Source organism: Grus americana, chromosome 6 (genome assembly GCF_028858705.1).
Source record: "Grus americana isolate bGruAme1 chromosome 6, bGruAme1.mat, whole genome shotgun sequence".
Classification (NCBI taxonomy): domain Eukaryota; kingdom Metazoa; phylum Chordata; class Aves; order Gruiformes; family Gruidae; genus Grus; species Grus americana.
In genome coordinates this window covers 32,069,740-32,085,624 of record NC_072857.1, presented here as the reverse complement: position 1 = coordinate 32,085,624, position 15,885 = coordinate 32,069,740, and the positions used below count along the sequence as shown (strand labels likewise).

At 35.6% G+C, this 15,885-nt stretch overlaps 1 protein-coding gene across 1 annotated transcript in view; it reads right to left on the bottom strand.

Annotated features, from left to right (window-relative positions):
* HECW2 (HECT, C2 and WW domain containing E3 ubiquitin protein ligase 2) overlaps positions 1-15,322 on the bottom strand; it is a 188,848-nt gene extending 173,526 nt beyond the window's left edge. The window contains exon 1 of the mRNA XM_054830314.1: positions 15,237-15,322. The gene's annotated coding sequence lies outside the window, so the exon portion shown is untranslated. The remainder of the gene's footprint in view (positions 1-15,236) is intronic.
* Positions 15,323-15,885: the final 563 nt, after the last annotated feature.

Below are 15,885 nucleotides of genomic sequence, written 5' to 3'. Positions count from 1 at the left end.
GAACTGTACCCTTAGGCAAGTAATATAGGATTAGATCCATACACACTGCATCCAAAGTCATACTGAAATGTCACTTGTAAAACACACTTTCAGGATCTTGCTATTTGATTTATAAATATGTCAGTCAAATCTGCAAAGAAAGCCTGCAGTATATGTAGTCTGTATTGAGGTAGTAAGTTACAGTATCAATGGATCATGCTTTTGTAAAATCAGGAAGCTTCCATAACTGAAGAAAATGAATGCATTGTTCTTTTGGAATATTCTTGCTGAAGCAAGCAGAAGGAGTCTGTGGGGAAACAGTCCAACATCATGCTGAGAAGACAAATGACATAAAGATTGTGAAGGTATCAAGACAGTACTGAGGCTGAGAAGAGGATCACAAATCTGTATTAGAACCCTGGAGAATTTAAAGATCTGTACTGACGGTAGTGGAACAATTCCTGATTTTCCCCAGTGAAGGGAGAGCAGAAAAGGCTCAGGAAGGTGGCACAGTACTGCCACATCACTAATATCACTGGGATTCAAATCCCAGAGTATTTATCTGGTGGCCCTTTCACCTTAGTTTACACCTCTCTAGACAATTACAATGGTTATTTGAATTATACGTTTGGTCAATAACTTGACTAAAATCCTCAAATGGTCTAGGAGTCTTACCACTTCCCACAACAGCAACAATTGCCATGTAGATGCATTTAGTAAGCAAATACAGCAGATACTAAGTGAGCAAACTATACTACCAAGGAATTTTCTTTAAATTATTTGAAGAAAGCAGTAATTTCTTTGGCAACCAGGCAGCAGGTTACCCTAGTGACATTAATTCCTTCTGCATCCTACATAGGACTGAATGTGAAATTAGCAGGACTGGAAAATGCCCCTGCAGCTGAGGCAGAAATAACATACTTCTCACTGTAAGTGGCAGCTTCTCTTCAGGAGATGCTTGTGCTTCACTTCTCTTTATCAAACAGGGTAACACAAATATACATTTCACTAACAGGCTTGATCAGCAATGGAAACTCAACTTATGAAATGAGAGAGAGCTGTCAAAGACTTGAGCCACATTTATCCTGCACAGAACAAGTAAACTTTAATGCTAGAAAAATAAAGCCACTCTGAAAGCCTGAAGAATCAACAAAGAAGCTTTTTGCCTGTGCCTAATCCAGCTAAACCTTCTTAAAGTCCCATTCAGAATAGATACTTGACATGATTTCCATCCACAATAGCTTTCTTACCCATTATATCCTCTTCCATTTATGAAAGGACTATATGTTTATATTTAAGAATCCACAGAGTTGTCTAAAATACAGATACTGAGACCGTTATTTTGGCTAAGAATTCAATTCAGAATGGTGAAAATTACTAGGGCTTTACCTTCCACAATTCTTTTGCCAATTTCACAGAAGATTTTCTTTCAGGGACTGCATAATATACAAATGATGGTGACCTCAAAGCCAGTGTTCAGTCAGTTTTCTGCATAGAAGTGTCACCATAACCATATCCGGTACCATTACAAAGATAACTGCAAAATCCTAACAGCCATGAATATTATCTCACTCCCTGCTAAAGCTCGAAGCAAAAGGAAGAGCTCGTATTTTGATATTTTTACCTTGTTCTTACTGCAAGGTGTAATGCAACTTCAATGTTAATTTTCACCTGGCATTTTTTCCTTAGTATCACATGGAAAGACAGCAGTGGCAAACCATTCGTTCGTAACAATGGCAACACACATTCCATGAGAATATAAATCTTATTCTATTTTTTAATACAGCGTAAGCTGTCTGAACACCCTGAAATGTTGCAGCCTATCCATTCCTAATATAACAGTAATATATAACATTCCTAATATAACATTCATTTAACAGTAGCCCAGTGGGCAACTCTATTGTGTAAGTCCACACTTTTGTTCATAAATCAAACATTCAGAAAACAACCACAAGAATAGAAAAAGGCCTGTCGGTGTACCTTTCTCTTATAAAGTTTACATAAAATATAACATAAATAACTTTTTTTTAACATGTTCCTGTGCCTTATAATAGAAAGGTTTTACAAAACTCAAAATCCTTACTCAGATTTCCAACATCTGTTGTATGCATTACAAAAAACCTAAGCAAACAAAAAAATTAGATTTTTGCGGCTTATAGATTCTGAATACTCAGACCTCGTGATATGGTGGTGCAGCAACCAGTATGACTGAGAATGGGCACCTCAGCTGAACAACACATAAAAATAAAGGCTTCAAACTAAAGCCACAAAGAGGCATATTAACATGTCACAAAGTGCTTGTGTATTAAGCATGCACTTAAATTCAAACACAAACTTAACTGCTGAACTGAAGAGGGAAAAATTTAAACATGCACTTCAAGTTAAGCCAAACATCAACATACAAAAACATTGCATCTATCTGTGGAAAAACAATCCCATTCAAAACTTAAAAACTGCTCAGAAGAAGGGCGTGCTGACACATAGAGAAGAAATGACAGTAGCAAAGAACATTAGAGGAAGCAACAATATTAGAAATTTTCACACTGACAAAGAACAACAAACAAATATTTGGGTTTACAGAGTAAATAAAAATACAGGACAGCTGTAGGAAATAAGGCCCAAGTAAGAACTCCAGAGTGATCAACAGTACAACTAACTGCTGAGCCTGGTACCCAAACACTATCTGCCTGTGTTACCTGGAGAAGAGTGGTGGTGTATACTGCTGTAAACTGCTGAATACGCAGTAACTCTTGTTCATGTATCTGCCTGCTGGAGACTAAACCTGAAGTCCTGCAGGTGCTTTGGAAGAGCAGAGCCAAGAACAGGAATTCTTGAGACAAACATTAAAAACTCAAAGGTAAGGAAAAATAGAGTAAGACCAGTCCAGAGTATGGCTGCACAAACTCTCCAAAAACTGAAGCATGGAGAAAATAAATCTCTACAAGTATTTGTTGTTTTAAATATTCTGATACTCAGATGATATGCTGCAAGGATATCTGGAGTGCAATTTGAACAGATCAAAGTCACTCTTATCCTGGCATATTTGGATCAGGAATACCTGTCAGGTTTCAGCTAAGCTCACATCACTGTATTAGGCAATGATCTAAATCCCATGCAAGTTTATGAGCTGGTATGTGATTTGAGAGCAGGAATCCAAACTATTGCATGGCAATTATTCCAGGAGTACTGAAACCACATGGAAGTGTTTTTTCACTGACAAATGTGGGTTTGTTTTTATAGCCACATTACTAAGTTGAGGTAGGCAGCACACTCTTCTACATTTGTGGCCTTGCCTACTTTGCTTTATACAAAAACTAAAATGTCTGTCTTCTTTATTCCACAGTAAAATTCACAAGGCCTATCATTCTTGCCCCATCAACACTGCTCTGTTTTTTTAGTTGATAAATGCAAGCCTTAGTTTTGTGTTTTACTACAACAGTTGTTTTACAAGGCAGCTGTAGAAACTTCACTCACATTTAATTTATCCAAACTTTCTTTGTAATGAAGACCCCACTTTCCAAACTCTGAAGCCAACTACTGAACCATGTATTATGAAACTTGGATTTACATGTTGAGGGACTGGAAGTACGGACATAACAACACAGCCCGTGTACTACGTAGATTTCCATAGTGAGGTTTTGCCTGATGATAGACTGATGGCGTCATGCACTTGCAATCTGTAGGACCCGTTCTCCATTGCCTAGTATTTTGTATGTACCCCATTCTTTAGTGAAGTCTGAATGTGTTGTACAGATCATAAATATAGATTTTTAAAGCAAGACTGCATAGAATGCTATCATTATTCTGCAAAGAATAATCCCGCAATGACAGAGTGCAGTCTACACACGCAAAGATTTATCTCACCCTAAGGACAGGGTTCAAGGGACAAAGTTCAGGGGACAAAGATGCCATTACTTGACAACAGATACTGGGGACTTTTGATCATGTGAATTAGGCTATGTAGGTGATCTGGTTATTACGTGACCAGATTAATGCGAGGTGAGTATTCTGCAAGGTGAATATTTGTACCTGGATTTTACCAATGAATAGGAAAAGGACTCTAAATTCTGAAAAGTCTGTTCTAATCAGATTTGAATAGCATGCTTAATTCTAAGCTAATGCATTGTGTTAAGCATGAGTGGAATTAATTTCCTAGCAAAAAGCTGAATGCACCAGGAAAAAAAAGGGAATAAATGGGAATAAATGTTACTTAGTTTAGCCTTGATGGCTAATTCATGGTACTTTACTACACTATTACCAAAGGTGTCTGAATAACTTCAGTAAAGTGCTATAATATATTACTGCAGAAAACATCATCTCCACATAATATTCGTATGAATAATGAATGCTATTTAGGCATCAAGCTACTGCTTTCACATGAAGTTATAAAATTACTTCCACAAAGGCAGGTGTGACATTATGGGAAAAACAAAATATTCCAGGTAATATAACTATTTAAAAATCATTATGATTACAACTTGGTATATTTTGGAGAATATCCGTAGTGTATATTTGTTAAACCTCTTAATTTGCCTCAAATTACACATGATTTGGAGAAGCTTGCTGAAGCTAGTATTTATTACAGGTATTAGGTCTATTTTTTTCTGAGAAGTGCTAGGTTGATACACGAACAGAAAGTGGCAGGAAAAGAAATATTGTGTCTCCCACAGCAAGCACACTAATGTAAAGCTTAAAAATGAAGCAGCAGCAGCACATTTTTGCTTAGACCTTTGAACTGCACCATATGGTTGACACTCAATTAAGCAAAGATTTATCAGTCCCTGATTGGAATGTGTCCAGGACTCTCTATTTTCTCAATCTTTGAACAAGAGGACTAGAACTAAACGTACAATTTTGTGGACTCACACAAGATACCATACACTTTCAAATCTTTGAAAGAAACGAGGAAAATTTAATGTATATTTTCTTGGGTATGCATTTCTAGATTTTAGAATGAAAATATACCAGTGCTATAAAAGCTACAAAAAGGCAGTTTCATGTTACAACTTTAGCCAAGTTAACATCTCACCACCCTCAAAAAGGTGAAGTCTAAATCCCTACCAATTCTCCTCAAGCAGTCCCATCACTTCCTTTACATCTGCTTTAGCAACCACCAAACTGTATGGCAAAGAATGTTTTATTCACTAAAATGACACAATACCAACCCAGTAAAAGTGTATTTTACTGCCAAGTTAGCAAATTGAATGGGTTCACCATGCAATCCGAGTGGGACAATATCCGACAAGACAGACAGGTGATCCCATGATTGGGAAGAGATGGCAAGGGAGAAGAGAATCAGACAACTTCTGCTTGAAAGCACAATGCTGTTATTTTGACTTCTAATCTAAACATTAACTGTTTTCTACTGCCTGGACAGTTTGCTTCTGCTTTTAGCTGTATGCTTTGTACGTTCATTTACATCACACTCAAGTGCATGAGCACTAAATTCATGAACTACAGACAAGTCCATGATTTCAAGTCTGTAAGTGCTAAGTGTGGAATAAGAACTAAGAACTTCAGAATGAATCCAGTAGGAATTTTATCCAAGTGAGTATTGGAGAGGATATCAAGATTTGGACATAAAATGTTGTGACAGCATAGGAAAAGATGTAACTTTTTCATTCAAGATTGTATATTTCATTTATTTGATAATGGACCCAAACACAGATATAATCAATATTAGACAGAAGTAGGTGGTCATGATTTTTTTCCCATCAGATTGAGGCAATAGAAATGTAACAAGAAAGTTGTTTACAGTGAAAATCCTAAACCAAAATTTGGCAATAATGAAGTCAGTCAAACATAAAGCTTTTATGTTAAATTGTAAAAGCTTAATTTTAAATTCCATGTAAGACCCTATGGTAAAATTCTGCTTTTATAGACAGATGGTAGGGTTTTTTCTTTGCTTGTTTATTATAAATGTATTTGAGGGCATCTATTCAGTTCACTGAAAAAAATGAAAACATAATTTGCAATATTTTAATCCATGAGGCTTAATTCCTTTGCAATCACCATTTCAATGTAGCCACAGATTTCACTGTCACTATTGCTACAAAGGGATTAAACTTTCCCTGTTGATTTTGTATACTGGGGGGAAAAAAATGTAATTGAAGGGTTCAATCAGTTTTGTTTGAAGGTTTTTGTTTATTTGTTTTTCCTTTTAGTGTTGCCTCATCGTTACAATTCATATTTTTGTAAATGTTGGAATATAGCTTCTTCTATTATAAAAAAACCCATAAAACATTTTGTAGTCCTGTTTTCCCATGTCACCAGTTTACTGAAACGTCAAAGAATAGTAAATAACTTCTAACAAAGCAAGTGTAATGTGGGAATGAAGAATACTACTTAAAACCAACTTCAACTGTGAATTTACTATCAGCACTACACAAAAAAGTATATTTACAGCATTTAGGTGTTCACATAGTTTACAGAATAATGCTGGTGCATTGCAAATGATGGCTATTCTACTTCCATGACCTTTCCCAATGACCTCCGTTAAAGTCTGATCAGGGAAGACGCTATTTCTTGATTTGACAGATTAATGCGAACTATATTACCTTAACAGAGCGGCTCAACAAAACCTGCTCTGGCATTGTTTTTATCATTGTTATTTTACACATACAGTATAGTTCAATAAAGAGGCTTCACTTACTTTGGCAAAACACAGTCTTTCTACACTGATAAGACACTGTAGGAGACTGCTAGATACATTCTTAGCTAGGTACATATCAAAGGACAAATGGAAATATTAAGTGATTTAGCTAGAGTTATTCACAAAACAGTACCTTAGCTGGAACCCAAGAATTCTGATATCAGATTCTAAACTAGCATAAATAGATATGAAATATCTGACATTATATGAGAACCTGGCCACCAAGTGCTAGTTTTCCCTTCTGTGGTACAAAGCTACATTCTTTCCACAGTCTGTTTGCACTGTCTATGTTCAGAGCTTTCCTAATTTTTTTCAAATTTATTGGAAAGGATGGGAAGACATAGAAAGAGGTCATCTAGTACACTGCTTCCAATCCTTTCTTAAAATGCAAGGACCAGACAGTACTTCAGGAAAAAATATCTATGGAAAATATTGTATGCTTTTATTGGTGGGAAGGCATGTGATAAATATTTAGCATTAAGGCAAAAGAAGTTGTACTAAATTAAATTGTTATCATACATGCCATCTTAATATAAAATATTCATTAGAAAAATTATAAAAATATGACCTAATTCCTGACTTTGCCTGTCAAAAATCAATGACACATAGCTGTTAACTCACACAAAAATGTATTTGTATGAGGTTTTATTTTGTTTTTTGTAACTGCAATTCTTTACACATGATGAGGCCATCATCTCTTGTTTAGGATACCACCAGGGTCTGTGGACCATGGATTACTCATACAGGTCTAGTCCATCCTTCTGCCCTAAGGAAGAATGAATTATGACTGAACCCTTTCTGAGATACTTTATGCAGGACACCAGAGCAAATGATCAGAACACTGTCTTTGGCCACAAATTCTATAAAGAATAGTGATTACCTTGAAAATGCAGAGTGAGATTACAGCATATTATACACTTTTGGCGTACATTACAAAATGTAATGGACCAAAAAAATTCTGTCCTAGCAAACTCAGCTAGTAAGTGCTACAGACTTCAGTCAAAGCCAACATTTCATTCAGCCTATATTTTCTATGATTCAGTAATTTTGATCATACAGGTAAGAATCTGTGGTCATTGCATCCTGCAGCCTATCAGTTACTGAAATATATTCCAATTCTGTGATATTTTTTAAATGGTTTGACACTGCCCTGTTGAATGCAATTGTGCATTTTTTCCATAATCACACGAATCTTTGTAAGTGGCAGGAAAAGTCACTTACAAAGTCTCCAGTGCTAGATTACTTATTTGTGTTTTTTAAAAAATATCAGGTGAAAACCATAAAATTCTACAAGGTGTGAGCAGGCTGTCAAAGGTCAATGTTAGCAGAAGAATTTTAATGTTCTCTTTAAATAAATAGTATTTATTCATCAATACCTTTTTTTTGAGCAGGAGCCAGAATGTTGTCTGCGGTTTGACGTAGAGAGTTAAGAACATAAAATCTGTCAGCATTTAAGGAAACAAGGTCTGAAGGGAGAAATAGTATTTTATAAAGTAGTATTTAGGGTAATTGTATTTTAACATAATTAAATGCTGCACTATTAGAAGTACAGAAAACCCTGTATTGTTTGTAAATGCAGTTAAGCCTTTTAATCAGACCATCACCTTTTCATAAGTACATCAACAAAAATGACAGCCAGTAGAGAAAAATAAAACAATTAATATTAGAATATTGATTAGATAGATTAATTAACTTCAGGATGTTCAGAACAATAAGCAGAGTGATATATTTTGCTGACTGTATTAAGTTTCAAATATAAATTAAACTTTCCTACTCAAGATAACTGAACACGTTTGCTGCATTAACATCTGTAGCTGATGCAAGTTGCTTTAAGAGATAACAGACCAGAGTCTCTGGTGTGGAACTGGTATTTCATGCTGCACTGCAGTGTAGTCCATTAGACCCACAAGGATCCCAGCATAAAATGGATGCTAACAGTGTAGGTTATGCTCCTCTCCTTTTTCCCTGCTGCTGGCATAAATCCAGGCTCAAATCCACCAGTGCTGTGGTTCAGTCCCCACAGGACCACCATAACTTTCAAGCAGATAAATGACACTTTTCTTCCCACTGATGAATGAATTCTGTACAAAGTGGACGCAAGAATTTGAAGTGAAAAAAGGCAAGCTGTATCCTCCTTTTGTGCATCCATCTGATTTACAGCATGTGTCAGTCTGCAACCCCAGGGATTTGGGCCACACTCACCAAAGCTATGCAGCAGTCTCTGGTTAGTCACACAAAAATAGCACAGCACTTCAAAGAGTGCACAATGCAGGTTTAGTATATAATAAGGCAAAAAATCCCTGCCAAAAATATATGCTGACTTTTGATTATATTCGAAAAGAAAATATTCCTCATAAGGACCACATAAACAATTCCTGAACTCAAATATAAAATGTTAATTAAAATGTAATGTATCCTGTGTGATGCCTTTGTTTTCTATGCATCATTGGTTGAAATCTGAGGCTAGTTATCCTACTATCTGATGAGGTTCTCCTGCTTTGTTGTTTACTTGTTCTGAAGAAGTCATTCTTCCAGTAACAAACTGAAAACACAACAGTCATTTACCTCTTCTATCATGTCAGTGCCTTACCCTTAGAGACTCTTCTACTTCAAAAATAGGCCAGCAGATACGTTAAGCTTATGTGTCACTGGCATTCAGGCAAGAGGCAAACCCTTACACAGAATTTAATTCTATTTTATAAAAAGCACTTAAATAGGATTTACAGCTTTCAATTTTTGAATTTAAAAAATATGGAAAAATATTACTAAGAGCATTGTTATTGATTTAAGAACTGAAACTTGTGATATTACATATTGGGATTGGAGATTTTCAGCCAAGTAGCCAGAATGTATAGAAAATCATAATAGGGAAAACAATAAAAGCTATTATAAATCTTTTTGTATTCTTACAATGTTTTTCTTAGATTAAAAATCAACATTGCTGCTGCCAGCTCCTAAAGCATGAGAAAAGACAGAACTCTACAAAGAACAGAATTTTTCTTTCATTTTTACAAAATTTATGCAATTGTTTCACGCTTTGCTGAATTACACAGATGTAAATAAGAAATGTTACTGTTTGTAGGAGTACTACTGACAATCTGTTTAGAATGGATTCAAACACGTAGCAGAATTCACTGTATTCTGCTTACATGAAATATTGCTTCTCAGCAGGAGTGTAGGTCATGTTCTATAATATAAGTGTACCAAATGTTCTGGTATGACTTCATTTGATTTCAGTGAAAGAGGTGCAAAGAGTGACAATTGAAATGATGACAAACATTTCTGTCACTGTAGGACTATCATGTTTGACTATTTTAGATGTCATTTAGACTTGTCAGGTATCTTTAAATCTGTTGAAATTTATGCATTAACTTGTCAGGTACAATGACTCTTTGATTATACTTGAATTCTGAATTCCTTTAGTTCGGTGCCTGAAAAGGGGGTATTTGTCTCTGAAAGGTAAAAAGGAAAGAACGTCTAGTGCCACATTAGGTTTTTAATGCTAAACCCCTGAAGATATGGAGCTAGTCCGATAAACTGACAGCAACTAATTAAGATAGAAGCTGATTCTGCTCCCATATCTCAGAGTGAAACAGGAACGATATCAAGCTGTTGTCATTATTTCTTGTCCTTCTAATTTCCTAGTACTGTACACAGAAGTTAAAAATGATAAATCATTGCACTTTGGCTAGTAACTACTTGCTAGAGTAAACCTGAGTGGCATAAAAACATTCTTTACTTAAAGCAATGGGACTTTTACTTACTCCAAAAGGAGCAGATGCCATCTCATATTTTGTAGACTTCTCAGAGAGGAGTTGGAAAGCAAATTGACACGTTTCCCAGATATTGATTGCCCTTGGTCTAGTGCTTTTGATTTCCAAAAGTGAGAGTTCTGATTCAGAATCAATATAAATTGCCATCTTATTGGACCCTTCTTCAAGTGAATTAATAGAATATAGATAAAATGTCAATTCTTTAACAAGTGTTCCACACTTCTCATATATGCATTTACACACTATAAATATTATTATTATCTATTGGAATATTAATTAAGATGAAGTTTGAGAAGGATGTTATTTATTCTGTCCACAAAGTTGTGCAGAAAAGACTGACGTATAGTATTGCATCCTCTCCTTTTTAGAGACTATTATGAACCTTCATAGCCAGAACATTGTACATGATGTATACAGCATGTTCATTTTTTAATCACTGAAATTGTAAGACATTAAAAGGAAAACCAAAGCAGGAGAAACATGAGTCTTATTTTTGCAACATTTTACTTAGAGACTTTTTATTTGCCTACAAAGTAAAAACAGATTACAGCTGCAGACATTGTATTTATATTTCAAATGTCTCAGGCAGTGTTATGAACTATAGGTACTGGGGTTTACTGTAAAGATAAAATACATCTGAGAATTAATCAGATCTGTATTTATACACATCCAAAGTTCAAGAGTTTTTTGTTTAAAGCTTTCAGTCTGTGCTCAACAGCACACAAAGACTCAGTATTATGGGAGAAAGCAATAGGATGGAAAAGAAAACTACCTAGTAACTAGTGTGTCCTGTCAAAAAGTGGGAAGACTTGGTTAAAGAACAACTTAGATACAAATTTATGACTATATTTTCTGCATATGTGTATATACACACATATACAGACAGAATAATCTCCTTGCATGTTCCTTATTAAAGACATTAGTCTTCACATAAAATCTTATGGGTTTTGTTTATTTGGTCCCAGTATCTATGTCCTTGAACTCATAATTCTCAGTATGACATCATCATCAGTCATTCTAAAGATGCTAATTGTATTACAGACTACCTCAGACAGGAAAACAAACAGAAGAAATTTAAATTAATCATATGAATCTGAATTCTGTTTTCATAAAACTGATCTTAATAACAAGAAAATGATTCAAGGAAGAGGAATGAAACATGATAATCACCCAACACATCTCTTTTCCTCATGATACATGCAAATTATCTCTTGGACATTGCGAATGGAATTTGGTTGCTTACAAAAAGGTGTCTAGCGCCACTTTAGACAATCTCAAGGATCCCAGCTGGCTTCCCTTGGCTTGGGGCCCCCTTACATTTTGCATGACATCCGTTAGCCCTGTGAGAATATATTCAGTGGTCTGAAATATCTACTGGCAGTAGACTCCTATGTTTAGGTACCTGAAAGCCTAATCCATACTCCTTTTGCACTGGTCTGCACCATATGAAATAAAACAGGGTATTAGCATTGTATATTAATTTTATACTGCTGTAAAAATTACAAGATAAGTACAAAAGTGGTCTTCTGCTGAATAACATTTTTATACAATAGCATCTTCAATGAAACATTAACTTTATGTCCACTGGTTTGCATAACCATTCTTATACCATACTTGCAAAAAAAAAATCAATTTCTGTCAGCAGTACTGATTAAACACTTGCGAGTTGGATATCTAAGGATTCTGCTATTGTCTACAGGCATTGCTGACTATTATCCCTCCTTGTCTGAGACAAAGCTGTTAAACTATAAAAAAGGGGAGGAGAGGAAAAGGACAGCAGGTCAGAGGCAGGTAAGCATTGAGAGAGAAAACCAGAACATTGTTCTTTATCTGGTGCACAAAATAAGGATTATCAATACCAGCAGCATAAGGAGGAAAAATATATTATACAGAATGCTTATAATGCTATATAATGGTGAAATATATCTAACAACATACTTACTGTAAAACTCTATAGCAGCTAATAGCGCTAAGCCAGGGATGAGTTTTTCATGATACTCTACACAAAAGCTGGTCTCCAGCTTTTGTAAAGATCTGACAGGTTGCTATAAAGAACAGATGGACGCAAACAGGTGGGGCAGCACAAAATACAGTTACTACCAGTAAACCATCACAGTGGTAGAAATATACTGATAACCTGAATTCTCACAAAGTTTGGCAGATGTAACAGTGTAGGAGAGTTTTAAGGATGGATCAAAGAACAGTGCTTTCAGCATATTTATGTTGATACCCTTCTAAGTGTGCAATTGATTAAAATAAAAATAAAAAAAAAAGAAAACCCAAACCTGCAGATGTGCTTGTTTGAAAATTAAATTAAAGCATGTTGGAGTCTGGCAGCATGGCCCAAGCAAACTCAGGAGTTGGTATCTCATTAATGGTAAAACACACCAGGCAGGATGAAGAAAAATCAAGGGTTCTGAAGAAGAAACTTTCAGCTAATGATTTCTACAGCTTGTATCTGATACAATAAAGTGCAGTTTAGAAGAAGGGGACAAACTAGTCAACGCGACACTTGAGGAAAGCAGACTTACAGCAGTGATAGAACAAAGTTGAGGCTCTTACTCCCACAAAGTACCTTGGCAAAATGCTAACCTGGATGCACAAACAGATCCAATTGAGCAGTTTTGGTTTAATCCACCTCTCAAGTCAGACTTGCAAGTTCCACCTACTGCTACAGCATTCTCTCATGCAGAATGACAGAATCACGGCATGGAATGGACCTGTGGAGATAATCTAGTCCAAACCCCCTACTAAAGTAGGATACCGTGCAAGGAATCCAAAACGAGATCTTTGTACTAGAGTTTGCTCTCTGATTTACCTTCATACTAAAGCATTCTGCATAAGCAAGTAATTGAGGGAGATTAAAAGAATTCTAAAGACAAGCACTGCAGATGTGTTGGCCGCTCAGGCTCCACCTTGAGCAAATGCTTCAGTCCTAGAGCAAAACAGTAGAAGGAATTCAACAAAACTATGAAGAAGGAAAGTATTTTACGTATAGTGTAATGTATTCCACATGTAGTGGAATAAAACTTTGTTAACTAATGACAGTTATAGCACATAATTATCTACAAATACATGGGAAATCTAAGAAAAAATTAAAAGAAATTATCGGAATAGTAAAAAGGCTATAACTAAAAGAAATGTCATTACAAGAAAGGAAAATGTAACAGCACCTTTAAGCATTGAGCTCTATTGGAATATGGAAAAACTTCCCAGGGAAAGCCCCATTCCCTGAAAATTTTGAAATCAGACTGAAAAGCTGATTGGACACAATATACAAAAATAAATTGGAGCCATAAAAGTGCTGAAATAATAAAAACATTATATGAATTATCTGATTTTTTTTAATATATATATAATTTACATGAAAGTTTTCCTGAGATATGTGAGCTGCTGTACACATCACACAAAGCACAGGTGCTTTGGTAAGAAACAACCTGTGTTCTTAACCACAAACTAAAACATTCTTCTATCTCATTTTAGCTTGGAACTTTCTGCAGCAATGATGATTCCACCAGGCACATATGTAGGTGGCAAATCATGGAGGAAATGATACTGATTTGAAGAAAAAAGTAGGTTGCACTTGCCTGCCGTATCTCCTATTGCCAGATAAACTATATTAAAAGTAAAAGAAAATAACATTTTTAGGCTTTTTGAAGACTCCTATGAAACAGGCAGGATATTTGGAGCAGAAAAGGACATCAAATTGTTTAACTGTAGCTTTCAACACGCCGTTCTTTGATCACAGTTGCTTTCTTAAAAGTTTCCCATGGAAAACATACTACAGACAGTTTGATGTATACATTTTACTCCTACTTTTTTTTATATGAAGTTACTCTTATTGAACTATACACCAACTTCTGAAAGTAAAATAACAAACGTGGATAAAAAGCTCAGATCAATCGGTTCTTTTAATGCAAACTAAATTAAGAATAGCGTTTGATCTGTTTGTTTCAAAATTTATAGTGTCTTCAGAATTAACTAACTTTCTGTCAAATATTTTTACCCTACCTCAGCTCATGAAAGGATCGCTGAAATATAGTTTCCATTTGACCTACATGTGAGTTGCGCTTTTATGTTCTCACTTCCTATACATGCTACTCTACTGCATAAACTAGGCATCCCTACACTGCCATTGTATCAATATCCTCTGATTAAAGAACAGGCTAAGTACAACACCAGTAGTTATTGAGAAACTATACAATAAAAAAAGTTACTTTTAATATTCAATGTTATTTATGCATCTGTTCCTTAGGTTAAAAGCTTAAGAGTTACTTAGTTTATAATTTTTAATGATCTTTTTAATCTCCTTTTTCCCTAGTGATCTTTATATTCGCACATATCCCAGATTTCTTCACAAGCCTCCTGACAACATCCCTCAGGCAAAGGCTTCCTGGAGCAAATTCTCAAGTAGAGCAATGACATCTTTACATCAACTGAGGATCTTTTTATTACATACATATTACTGATCAAAGGCAGTGCTGGTCTGTCTGCAATGTCACTCTCTTTCCTCAGAAAAGCTGCAACTCTTCCTCCAAAATAAAAGTCATGCCAAAAGACACTTAAATCAAAACAATTATAGTCATCAACAGTATGCAAAATTTTCAGCATTAATGGATAGTCACCAGCTGCAGTTGTACAAATTATAAAATGCGCTGTCACCATGTTTAGATGTTTCAATAAATATAGTTCCTCTCTGCTGCCATCTACAGAGAGATTTCAAATTTTTAAAAAAATCTCCTTTTCACTTCCAGGTATATATTTAATAATAGGATCTCAACATGCCCTACAAAACAGCTCAACCATAACATGTATTACCTCAACAGTATTACCTTGACATATTGGAAGCTTCAGGTAAAGCTAAGCCCAAGTGGTAGGTCGTTGAAAGGTATTTAGATGTTGTCACACTGCACACTGGGTGATGCCTGGTCCTGTGTGAAATCCTCAGCTGGGAATCAGGTGCTCGTGTTCCCTGTGGAATGAATGGGAAGAGTCAAGTCAGATGTCTCTCAGAAGCCAGATGAGCTGCCAGTATTAAAAAGGAGATTCTAAAACTCTAGTATGGATATCTTAAACACCTTTGTTTGAGTCCCCGGAATATCTAATAATTAATGGTTGCAGCACTGTTATTTGATGCCTGCTTCAGGCACCAAATTTCCAGTCTCACAGCTGTATGTTCTAACCAGGAGGCTACAAAGTCAGTTTCCCTCTCTGCATAAAAATAAAACTCAGTAGACCAAAGTGGTACATTTTGAAAAGACTGGGACCTCAGATGCACAGTAGAGACAGCGTAACAGTAAGATTGCTGATCTGTATCAAATGCCTGCATGCCCGTTAAATATAAATTACTATGCTTGCTTAGGGCCCAAAGTGAACATGTCATTTGATATGTAGTAAATTAATCATGTATAAAAATAACTATTTGCCTACAGGTTAGCATGTTCCGGCAGAGCATCCTTCCTGTGGAGGTTTGAGCCTACG